The sequence below is a fragment of the Anomaloglossus baeobatrachus genome, chromosome 1 (assembly GCF_048569485.1).
Source record: "Anomaloglossus baeobatrachus isolate aAnoBae1 chromosome 1, aAnoBae1.hap1, whole genome shotgun sequence".
Taxonomy (NCBI): domain Eukaryota; kingdom Metazoa; phylum Chordata; class Amphibia; order Anura; family Aromobatidae; genus Anomaloglossus; species Anomaloglossus baeobatrachus.
Window position 1 is genome coordinate 593,211,008 of NC_134353.1, and position 10,050 is coordinate 593,221,057.

At 47.0% G+C, this 10,050-nt stretch overlaps 2 long non-coding RNA genes across 2 annotated transcripts; one reads left to right on the forward strand and one right to left on the reverse strand.

Annotated features, from left to right (window-relative positions):
- Positions 1–623: 623 nt before the first annotated feature.
- LOC142296494 (uncharacterized) lies at positions 624–4,288 on the reverse strand. The gene is made up of 3 exons (XR_012751642.1): positions 4,181–4,288; positions 1,723–1,798; positions 624–672 (listed from the first exon to the last, which is right to left on the reverse strand). It is a non-coding gene; the product is annotated as an uncharacterized LOC142296494 (long non-coding RNA).
- Positions 4,289–6,179: 1,891 nt separating this feature from the next.
- LOC142296500 (uncharacterized) lies at positions 6,180–9,845 on the forward strand. The gene is made up of 3 exons (XR_012751643.1): positions 6,180–6,287; positions 8,670–8,745; positions 9,797–9,845. It is a non-coding gene; the product is annotated as an uncharacterized LOC142296500 (long non-coding RNA).
- Positions 9,846–10,050: the final 205 nt, after the last annotated feature.

Genomic DNA, 10,050 nt, shown 5'->3' on the forward strand with positions numbered 1-10,050 from the left:
GTTTCGGCCTTCACAAGGCCTTTATCAAGGACTTGCCTGTAAAGAAATAATAAAGATTATATACACACCAATGAGTGAACATAATGTACATATTTACATATTTACAAGGAGTATATATACAAACATACGTGTATCAAGAAGTGACGGGTATAGACGGATTAGACGTCAAATGGGTAAACCACAGGTAGGGCGTTGTGCTCTCAAAGCACAACTAGCTGGATGGAGAGAGGGATACAACAACAATAAGCACCATGAGAAGAATGGCAAGCAGAACGTACAGTAACGGCAAGTACGCGCTGGTACATAGCTCGATCAAATGGTGATGCCAGCAGGCAGTGAAATCATAAGATGAATACAATCCGTTCAGAACCATCGGAGATGGGTGACATAGTAGACAATGCAGGACATACTGTATTAGCAATACAGATATACGTATAGCACTTATTACTGGACGGGCAGAACCAGGAGGAGGCAGTGGATTAAACAGTACACTTGCTATGTTAGTGGTCAGGCGCCTAAGAGTAACGCTAAATGTAGCATGTATAAACAATGCTAGCCATTGTCTATAGATAAGCAGTATACAGTATAACAGCGCAGTAGACAGTATGAGGTTAAAAAACCTACCCAGAGTCAAGGAGGCATGAAAGGTGAGTGGGTGGATGGAGGAAGTGCCTATGGAAAGACAGGATACATTAGTATACATAGCCATACATGTGGAAACCAGGCAGGTAGAGGTGCGCATTATAGATAGTGTATTTACCTTACAGGGCACAAGGGCAGGGGGACAGGGTCCCAGGGGTGCAAGCAGCAGGCGTGTGGCAGTGGGGGTCTGTGCAACGGCAGCTATTTGTAGCCAGGGCATTACTTCCTGGTGTGAGTCATGGGGGCAGGAGCGCAGGTGCCCGTGACGTCAGTGATGACGTGGGCTTACTACTGCGCATGCGTCCGGCGTCAGTGGGGAGCAGGAGAGGTGCTGTTTGCAAGCACCTTAGTGCGCATGCGTGCAGGACGTCACGGAGGGGGCGGCAACCAGGGACAGGATCCCTGTCAGTGTGGGTCACTAGACTCGGCGCGCTTGTGTGCGTCGCGTCACAGGGGGGGCGGGGTAAGGGGAGTAACAGGCTGTGAACGGGGGTATGGGTGTTTATGTTGTCACATAGGGGGCCGGATGTGATAGAGAGGTTAAAGTACCTGTATGTGGTTATTGTGCTGGTATGTACCGGCTCATAAGAATCATGGAACCAGGATATGTGTAGTGGGGAAGCACATTATGAATGACTGTGTATATAATGTATGTGTGGTCTATGGGTGTGGAGTCAGTATATAGGATGTAAAAGGGAAGGTTATATATGACTATAAAGGGGGACTGGAAACATAAATGGGACGAGTATACAGCTATATATTGCTAATATGAGGCTGTTAGTGTATAGCTGATATAGATTGGCGAATACCGCTGGTATATAGCTGGAATGGACAATAAGCTGGGATGTGGCTGATATGTGGTGCTGATATATGAATGGAATAGGCAAAAAGTACTGTGGTAGAAGTGTATATATGTGGGATAATACAGAGAGGGTTGAAAGGAATGTAATGGTTGACTTGGGTGTAAAGGAGAGAAGTAGTATATGTATGATAGTGTTGTGTGTTGGAGGGGAGGGGGAAGGGGGGGGGGGGAAGAAATTATTGGAAAGGGAGGGAATGGTGATAGGGTAAGGATGCTACCTGGTGAAGAGGAGGTGCCAGTTGTGGAGAGGGTGCATGGGTGGGATCCGATCGGTGGAGCAGGTGATCAGTATCTCTAAAAGAAAAAAGAGAAAGGTTAAGAAAACGGTTATGCGAGCATCAAATAAATACATAAAACATAATGCATGGCAATGGTCTACTCAGGTACACAGGCAGGGTTAATAATTCGTTTCATACTCTCTATTCATACCCCACGGCTCAAGGGTTTGTAAGGTATGTATCCAGTATGCCTCACGGTCCCGGAGAATTTGTACCCTATTGCCACCCCTTCTGGGTAGTGGGACATGTTCTAATATCTGAAACCTTAATTGGGAGACTGAGTGACCTCTGGCCGCAAAGTGAGCCGGAATGGGGAGTACAGTCAGGCCACACCTTATAGTCGATTTATGTTTACTAATGCGGTCTCGGATATGTTGGGTAGCTTCTCCAACATATCCGAGACCGCAGGGACATTTGATTAGGTAAACGACAAAATTCGTGTCACATGTATAGAAACCTCGGATGGGATATCGTTTACCGGTTCTGGGGTGTGTAACGAACTCCCCTCTGGTGACGTTAGAGCACTGTACACAATGGAGGCACGGGAATGTGCCCTTACGTGGCGTGGCCAAAAAGCTCTGTCTGTCCCGGTTTAGGGATGAACCTATGTCAGCCCGGACCAAAGTGTCTCTGATGTTGCGAGGACGTTTATGACAGATCAAAGGTGGAGATTGAAATTCCTCAATGTCCGGGTATGCGCTGCCGAGAATAGGCCAATGTTTTTTAATAACCTGGCTGAATGAAGGGGAGAAAGGGTGATACGTATTCACAAATGGTATGCGTTGTTTTTTGTTGGGTTCTGGGCTGTGTCTGGGGGAGGTATTGGATGCAATATGGTGTGGATAGTCCCTGGCTTGAAATTTACTGCTCATTTCTTGATGTCTAAGTGTGCGCGTTGTGGGATTGGAGACGATCCTTTCAACTCTACAATGTTGGGAGATGGGCAGAGAATTCTTGGTATGTTTCGGGTGACAACTACTGTAGAGAAGAAGACTGTTTTTATCTGTGGGTTTTGAGTATATGTCGGTGGCTAGTTTACTGTTGGGGTCCCGGATGACAAGGGTGTCAAGGAAGTTGATGGAATCGTGATCGTAGTGGAGGGTAAAAGAGATATTGGGAGAGATGGTATTGATGTCATTGAAGAAACTAGTGAGTGTTTCTTCACCACCGGTCCAGATGAAGAATATGTCATCTATATAGCGTTTCCAAATGGGGATGTTGATGGGAAAGGAGGGATGTGGATAAACAAAATCTTCCTCAAATTTAGCCATATATATGTTTGCATATGGAGGTGCTACGTTCGAACCCATTGCGGTCCCTTTCCGCTGCATGTAGAACGTATCTTCAAATAGGAAGAAGTTATTTTCCAAGACCACCCTGAGGGTGTCCAGGCAAAATCGCTTTTTCAGATGGTCGAAGTCGGTATGTGTATTGAGAAACCACTCAATCGCCAGGAGACCTCCTTGATGGTCGATGCTGGTGTACAAGCTGGTCACATCCATGGTGACCAGGAGATCGTTATTGGTGATTCGGTTGATACTGGATATGGTTTCCAGAAAGTGAGTGGTGTCCTTGAGGTAAGAGGGGATTTTCGGGATAAGCGGTGTGAGTATTTTTTCCAGGGTACGGGCAAGTGGAGACAAAATGGAATCAGTGGAGGCGACGATTGGACGGCCGGGGGGGGAGGTGATATTTTTATGTATTTTGGGGAGAGTGTAAAATACGGGTGTGATGGGATGGTTGTTGATGAGGAAACTGGAGAGTTTGCTATCAATCGTGGCGTTGCTGGTGTAGAGGTCGACCAAATTTTTGATGGTAGAGCGGATGGTTGCAGTGGGGTCCCGTGGAATAGGGGTATAGGTTGTGAGGTCACTGAGTTGGCTCTTAATTTCAGATACGTAATAAGATTTATCAAGGACCACGATGGCACCCCCTTTGTCGGCAGGTTTTATAACCAGCTGAGGATTGTTTTTAAGTGCGAGGAGGGCCTTAGATTCCTCATTTGTCATGTTATGACGGAGGTGTAGCTGTCCATGTCCTATGTTGGTTTTAATCTTATCAATGTCACGTGTGACTAGTGATATGTACGTCTCTACTGGATGGTAGCGCCTGGGTGGTTGAAAGGTGCTTGGATTGGAGAGGCCTAATTCACGTAATGACAGAGAGGTTGTCGGACAAGAGTCCGATATGGGAACTGCGGGGTTGGAGCCGGGAGCATCATGAGGGGTGGCAAAATGGGCCTTTAGCCGAAGATTCCTGAAGAATCTATTCAGTTCTTGCTCCAGGGTGAAGGTGTTGAGTGGGGGCGTGGGGCAAAAGCTGAGCCCCTTTTGTAGGACCCGGGTTTCTGTGGGTGTAAGGGAGAGCGAGGAGATATTATACACGATATTCTCCCTACCTGGGACCGTGTGTTGATCCTGTGCGGGGGAGCCCTGTTTCTTGCCCCTCCTGGTTTGCCTCTTGTCTGGGGACCGGTACCTAAAAAAGAAGAAGGGTTGGGACCGGAGAAACTCTGGTCGCTGTCCGAGCTGTACGTGCTTGCGTAATTCCCTCGATAGGAGGGCCTTCGTTCCGATGGAAATAAGGAGGTGCGCCATTTGTAAACTCGATTTCTCAAGTAGTCGTCTTGATCTCGAATAAATTTCGAACGTTTTTGGGTTTGTAGAGTCTGTTGGAACTCCGTGATGGACTCTTGGTTCTTAGTTTTCAGGGAGGAGAAGTCAGCAGCAGGGAGAGTCTGGGACAGCTGTTCCTCGATGGTCTTAATGCTAGCATCAACAGTGGCAATCTCTTTCTGCAGGTAATCAAGTGTCAATATGATAATATCGAGAGAACACTTATTGAGGATACCCTCGAATTGATCGCAGTATGCGGGATTATCAGCAAAGAGAGTTGGCCTTAGAGGGACTCTAAGTCCTCTGGGGATGCGTTGAGCCCGGTGATACTCCGCGAGGGTCACTGCGTGGAGTTCAAGCGACGTGTGTCGCTTCAACTCTTTGAGATAATAACTGGTGCGGAGCTCCTCCGTGGGTACAGTGAGAAAACGATTAGTTGCGGATATCCCAGCCAGGACAGTCGCCGCTTGATCGTTACTGTACGAAAGTGTTGGGAGAGACATTAAGGGTGCTGTGCAGGAGCACCAGCATAAAATAGTAGGCTGAGTTCAGAGTAGAGCTGGGCTCAACTGCGGGTATGAGGGAGGTGCTTAAAGGGAAAATAGTTACAATAGTTAAATTAATCCCAAGCACACAATCAATTGCAACAGGGTAATGCAAAAAGTGATTTTTATTATAAGCAGAAAGAGAATGCCACTACCGAAAAAAGCAAAGACAGAGTCAAGCCAACGTTTCGGCCTTCACAAGGCCTTTATCAAGGACTTGCCTGTAAAGAAATAATAAAGATTATATACACACCAATGAGTGAACATAATGTATGTTTGTATATATACTCCTTGTAAATATGTAAATATGTACATTATGTTCACTCATTGGTGTGTATATAATCTTTATTATTTCTTTACAGGCAAGTCCTTGATAAAGGCCTTGTGAATGCCGAAACGTTGGCTTGACTCTGTCTTTGCTTTTTTCGGTAGTGGCATTCTCTTTCTGCTTATAATAAAAATCACTTTTTGCATTACCCTGTTGCAATTGATTGTGTGCTTGGGATTAATTTAACTATTGTAACTATTTTCCCTTTAAGCACCTCCCTCATACCCGCAGTTGAGCCCAGCTCTACTCTGAACTCAGCCTACTATTTTATGCTGGTGCTCCTGCACAGCACCCTTAATGTCTCTCCCAACACTTTCGTACAGTAACGATCAAGCGGCGACTGTCCTGGCTGGGATATCCGCAACTAATCGTTTTCTCACTGTACCCACGGAGGAGCTCCGCACCAGTTATTATCTCAAAGAGTTGAAGCGACACACGTCGCTTGAACTCCACGCAGTGACCCTCGCGGAGTATCACCGGGCTCAACGCATCCCCAGAGGACTTAGAGTCCCTCTAAGGCCAACTCTCTTTGCTGATAATCCCGCATACTGCGATCAATTCGAGGGTATCCTCAATAAGTGTTCTCTCGATATTATCATATTGACACTTGATTACCTGCAGAAAGAGATTGCCACTGTTGATGCTAGCATTAAGACCATCGAGGAACAGCTGTCCCAGACTCTCCCTGCTGCTGACTTCTCCTCCCTGAAAACTAAGAACCAAGAGTCCATCACGGAGTTCCAACAGACTCTACAAACCCGAAAACGTTCGAAATTTATTCGAGATCAAGACGACTACTTGAGAAATCGAGTTTACAAATGGCGCACCTCCTTATTTCCATCGGAACGAAGGCCCTCCTATCGAGGGAATTACGCAAGCACGTACAGCTCGGACAGCGACCAGAGTTTCTCCGGTCCCAACCCTTCTTCTTTTTTAGGTACCGGTCCCCAGACAAGAGGCAAACCAGGAGGGGCAAGAAACAGGGCTCCCCCGCACAGGATCAACACACGGTCCCAGGTAGGGAGAATATCGTGTATAATATCTCCTCGCTCTCCCTTACACCCACAGAAACCCGGGTCCTACAAAAGGGGCTCAGCTTTTGCCCCACGCCCCCACTCAACACCTTCACCCTGGAGCAAGAACTGAATAGATTCTTCAGGAATCTTCGGCTAAAGGCCCATTTTGCCACCCCTCATGATGCTCCCGGCTCCAACCCCGCAGTTCCCATATCGGACTCTTGTCCGACAACCTCTCTGTCATTACGTGAATTAGGCCTCTCCAATCCAAGCACCTTTCAACCACCCAGGCGCTACCATCCAGTAGAGACGTACATATCACTAGTCACACGTGACATTGATAAGATTAAAACCAACATAGGACATGGACAGCTACACCTCCGTCATAACATGACAAATGAGGAATCTAAGGCCCTCCTCGCACTTAAAAACAATCCTCAGCTGGTTATAAAACCTGCCGACAAAGGGGGTGCCATCGTGGTCCTTGATAAATCTTATTACGTATCTGAAATTAAGAGCCAACTCAGTGACCTCACAACCTATACCCCTATTCCACGGGACCCCACTGCAACCATCCGCTCTACCATCAAAAATTTGGTCGACCTCTACACCAGCAACGCCACGATTGATAGCAAACTCTCCAGTTTCCTCATCAACAACCATCCCATCACACCCGTATTTTACACTCTCCCCAAAATACATAAAAATATCACCTCCCCCCCCGGCCGTCCAATCGTCGCCTCCACTGATTCCATTTTGTCTCCACTTGCCCGTACCCTGGAAAAAATACTCACACCGCTTATCCCGAAAATCCCCTCTTACCTCAAGGACACCACTCACTTTCTGGAAACCATATCCAGTATCAACCGAATCACCAATAACGATCTCCTGGTCACCATGGATGTGACCAGCTTGTACACCAGCATCGACCATCAAGGAGGTCTCCTGGCGATTGAGTGGTTTCTCAATACACATACCGACTTCGACCATCTGAAAAAGCGATTTTGCCTGGACACCCTCAGGGTGGTCTTGGAAAATAACTTCTTCCTATTTGAAGATACGTTCTACATGCAGCGGAAAGGGACCGCAATGGGTTCGAACGTAGCACCTCCATATGCAAACATATATATGGCTAAATTTGAGGAAGATTTTGTTTATCCACATCCCTCCTTTCCCATCAACATCCCCATTTGGAAACGCTATATAGATGACATATTCTTCATCTGGACCGGTGGTGAAGAAACACTCACTAGTTTCTTCAATGACATCAATACCATCTCTCCCAATATCTCTTTTACCCTCCACTACGATCACGATTCCATCAACTTCCTTGACACCCTTGTCATCCGGGACCCCAACAGTAAACTAGCCACCGACATATACTCAAAACCCACAGATAAAAACAGTCTTCTTCTCTACAGTAGTTGTCACCCGAAACATACCAAGAATTCTCTGCCCATCTCCCAACATTGTAGAGTTGAAAGGATCGTCTCCAATCCCACAACGCGCACACTTAGACATCAAGAAATGAGCAGTAAATTTCAAGCCAGGGACTATCCACACCATATTGCATCCAATACCTCCCCCAGACACAGCCCAGAACCCAACAAAAAACAACGCATACCATTTGTGAATACGTATCACCCTTTCTCCCCTTCATTCAGCCAGGTTATTAAAAAACATTGGCCTATTCTCGGCAGCGCATACCCGGACATTGAGGAATTTCAATCTCCACCTTTGATCTGTCATAAACGTCCTCGCAACATCAGAGACACTTTGGTCCGGGCTGACATAGGTTCATCCCTAAACCGGGACAGACAGAGCTTTTTGGCCACGCCACGTAAGGGCACATTCCCGTGCCTCCATTGTGTACAGTGCTCTAACGTCACCAGAGGGGAGTTCGTTACACACCCCAGAACCGGTAAACGATATCCCATCCGAGGTTTCTATACATGTGACACGAATTTTGTCGTTTACCTAATCAAATGTCCCTGCGGTCTCGGATATGTTGGAGAAACTACCCAACATATCCGAGACCGCATTAGTAAACATAAATCGACTATAAGGTGTGGCCTGACTGTACTCCCCATTCCGGCTCACTTTGCGGCCAGAGGTCACTCAGTCTCCCAATTAAGGTTTCAGATATTAGAACATGTCCCACTACCCAGAAGGGGTGGCAATAGGGTACAAATTCTCCGGGACCGTGAGGCATACTGGATACATACCTTACAAACCCTTGAGCCGTGGGGTATGAATAGAGAGTATGAAACGAATTATTAACCCTGCCTGTGTACCTGAGTAGACCATTGCCATGCATTATGTTTTATGTATTTATTTGATGCTCGCATAACCGTTTTCTTAACCTTTCTCTTTTTTCTTTTAGAGATACTGATCACCTGCTCCACCGATCGGATCCCACCCATGCACCCTCTCCACAACTGGCACCTCCTCTTCACCAGGTAGCATCCTTACCCTATCACCATTCCCTCCCTTTCCAATAATTTCTTCCCCCCCCCCCCTTCCCCCTCCCCTCCAACACACAACACTATCATACATATACTACTTCTCTCCTTTACACCCAAGTCAACCATTACATTCCTTTCAACCCTCTCTGTATTATCCCACATATATACACTTCTACCACAGTACTTTTTGCCTATTCCATTCATATATCAGCACCACATATCAGCCACATCCCAGCTTATTGTCCATTCCAGCTATATACCAGCGGTATTCGCCAATCTATATCAGCTATACACTAACAGCCTCATATTAGCAATATATAGCTGTATACTCGTCCCATTTATGTTTCCAGTCCCCCTTTATAGTCATATATAACCTTCCCTTTTACATCCTATATACTGACTCCACACCCATAGACCACACATACATTATATACACAGTCATTCATAATGTGCTTCCCCACTACACATATCCTGGTTCCATGATTCTTATGAGCCGGTACATACCAGCACAATAACCACATACAGGTACTTTAACCTCTCTATCACATCCGGCCCCCTATGTGACAACATAAACACCCATACCCCCGTTCACAGCCTGTTACTCCCCTTACCCCGCCCCCCCCTGTGACGCGACGCACACAAGCGCGCCGAGTCTAGTGACCCACACTGACAGGGATCCTGTCCCTGGTTGCCGCCCCCTCCGTGACGTCCTGCACGCATGCGCACTAAGGTGCTTGCAAACAGCACCTCTCCTGCTCCCCACTGACGCCGGACGCATGCGCAGTAGTAAGCCCACGTCATCACTGACGTCACGGGCACCTGCGCTCCTGCCCCCATGACTCACACCAGGAAGTAATGCCCTGGCTACAAATAGCTGCCGTTGCACAGACCCCCACTGCCACACGCCTGCTGCTTGCACCCCTGGGACCCTGTCCCCCTGCCCTTGTGCCCTGTAAGGTAAATACACTATCTATAATGCGCACCTCTACCTGCCTGGTTTCCACATGTATGGCTATGTATACTAATGTATCCTGTCTTTCCATAGGCACTTCCTCCATCCACCCACTCACCTTTCATGCCTCCTTGACTCTGGGTAGGTTTTTTAACCTCATACTGTCTACTGCGCTGTTATACTGTATACTGCTTATCTATAGACAATGGCTAGCATTGTTTATACATGCTACATTTAGCGTTACTCTTAGGCGCCTGACCACTAACATAGCAAGTGTACTGTTTAATCCACTGCCTCCTCCTGGTTCTGCCCGTCCAGTAATAAGTGCTATACGTATATCTGTATTG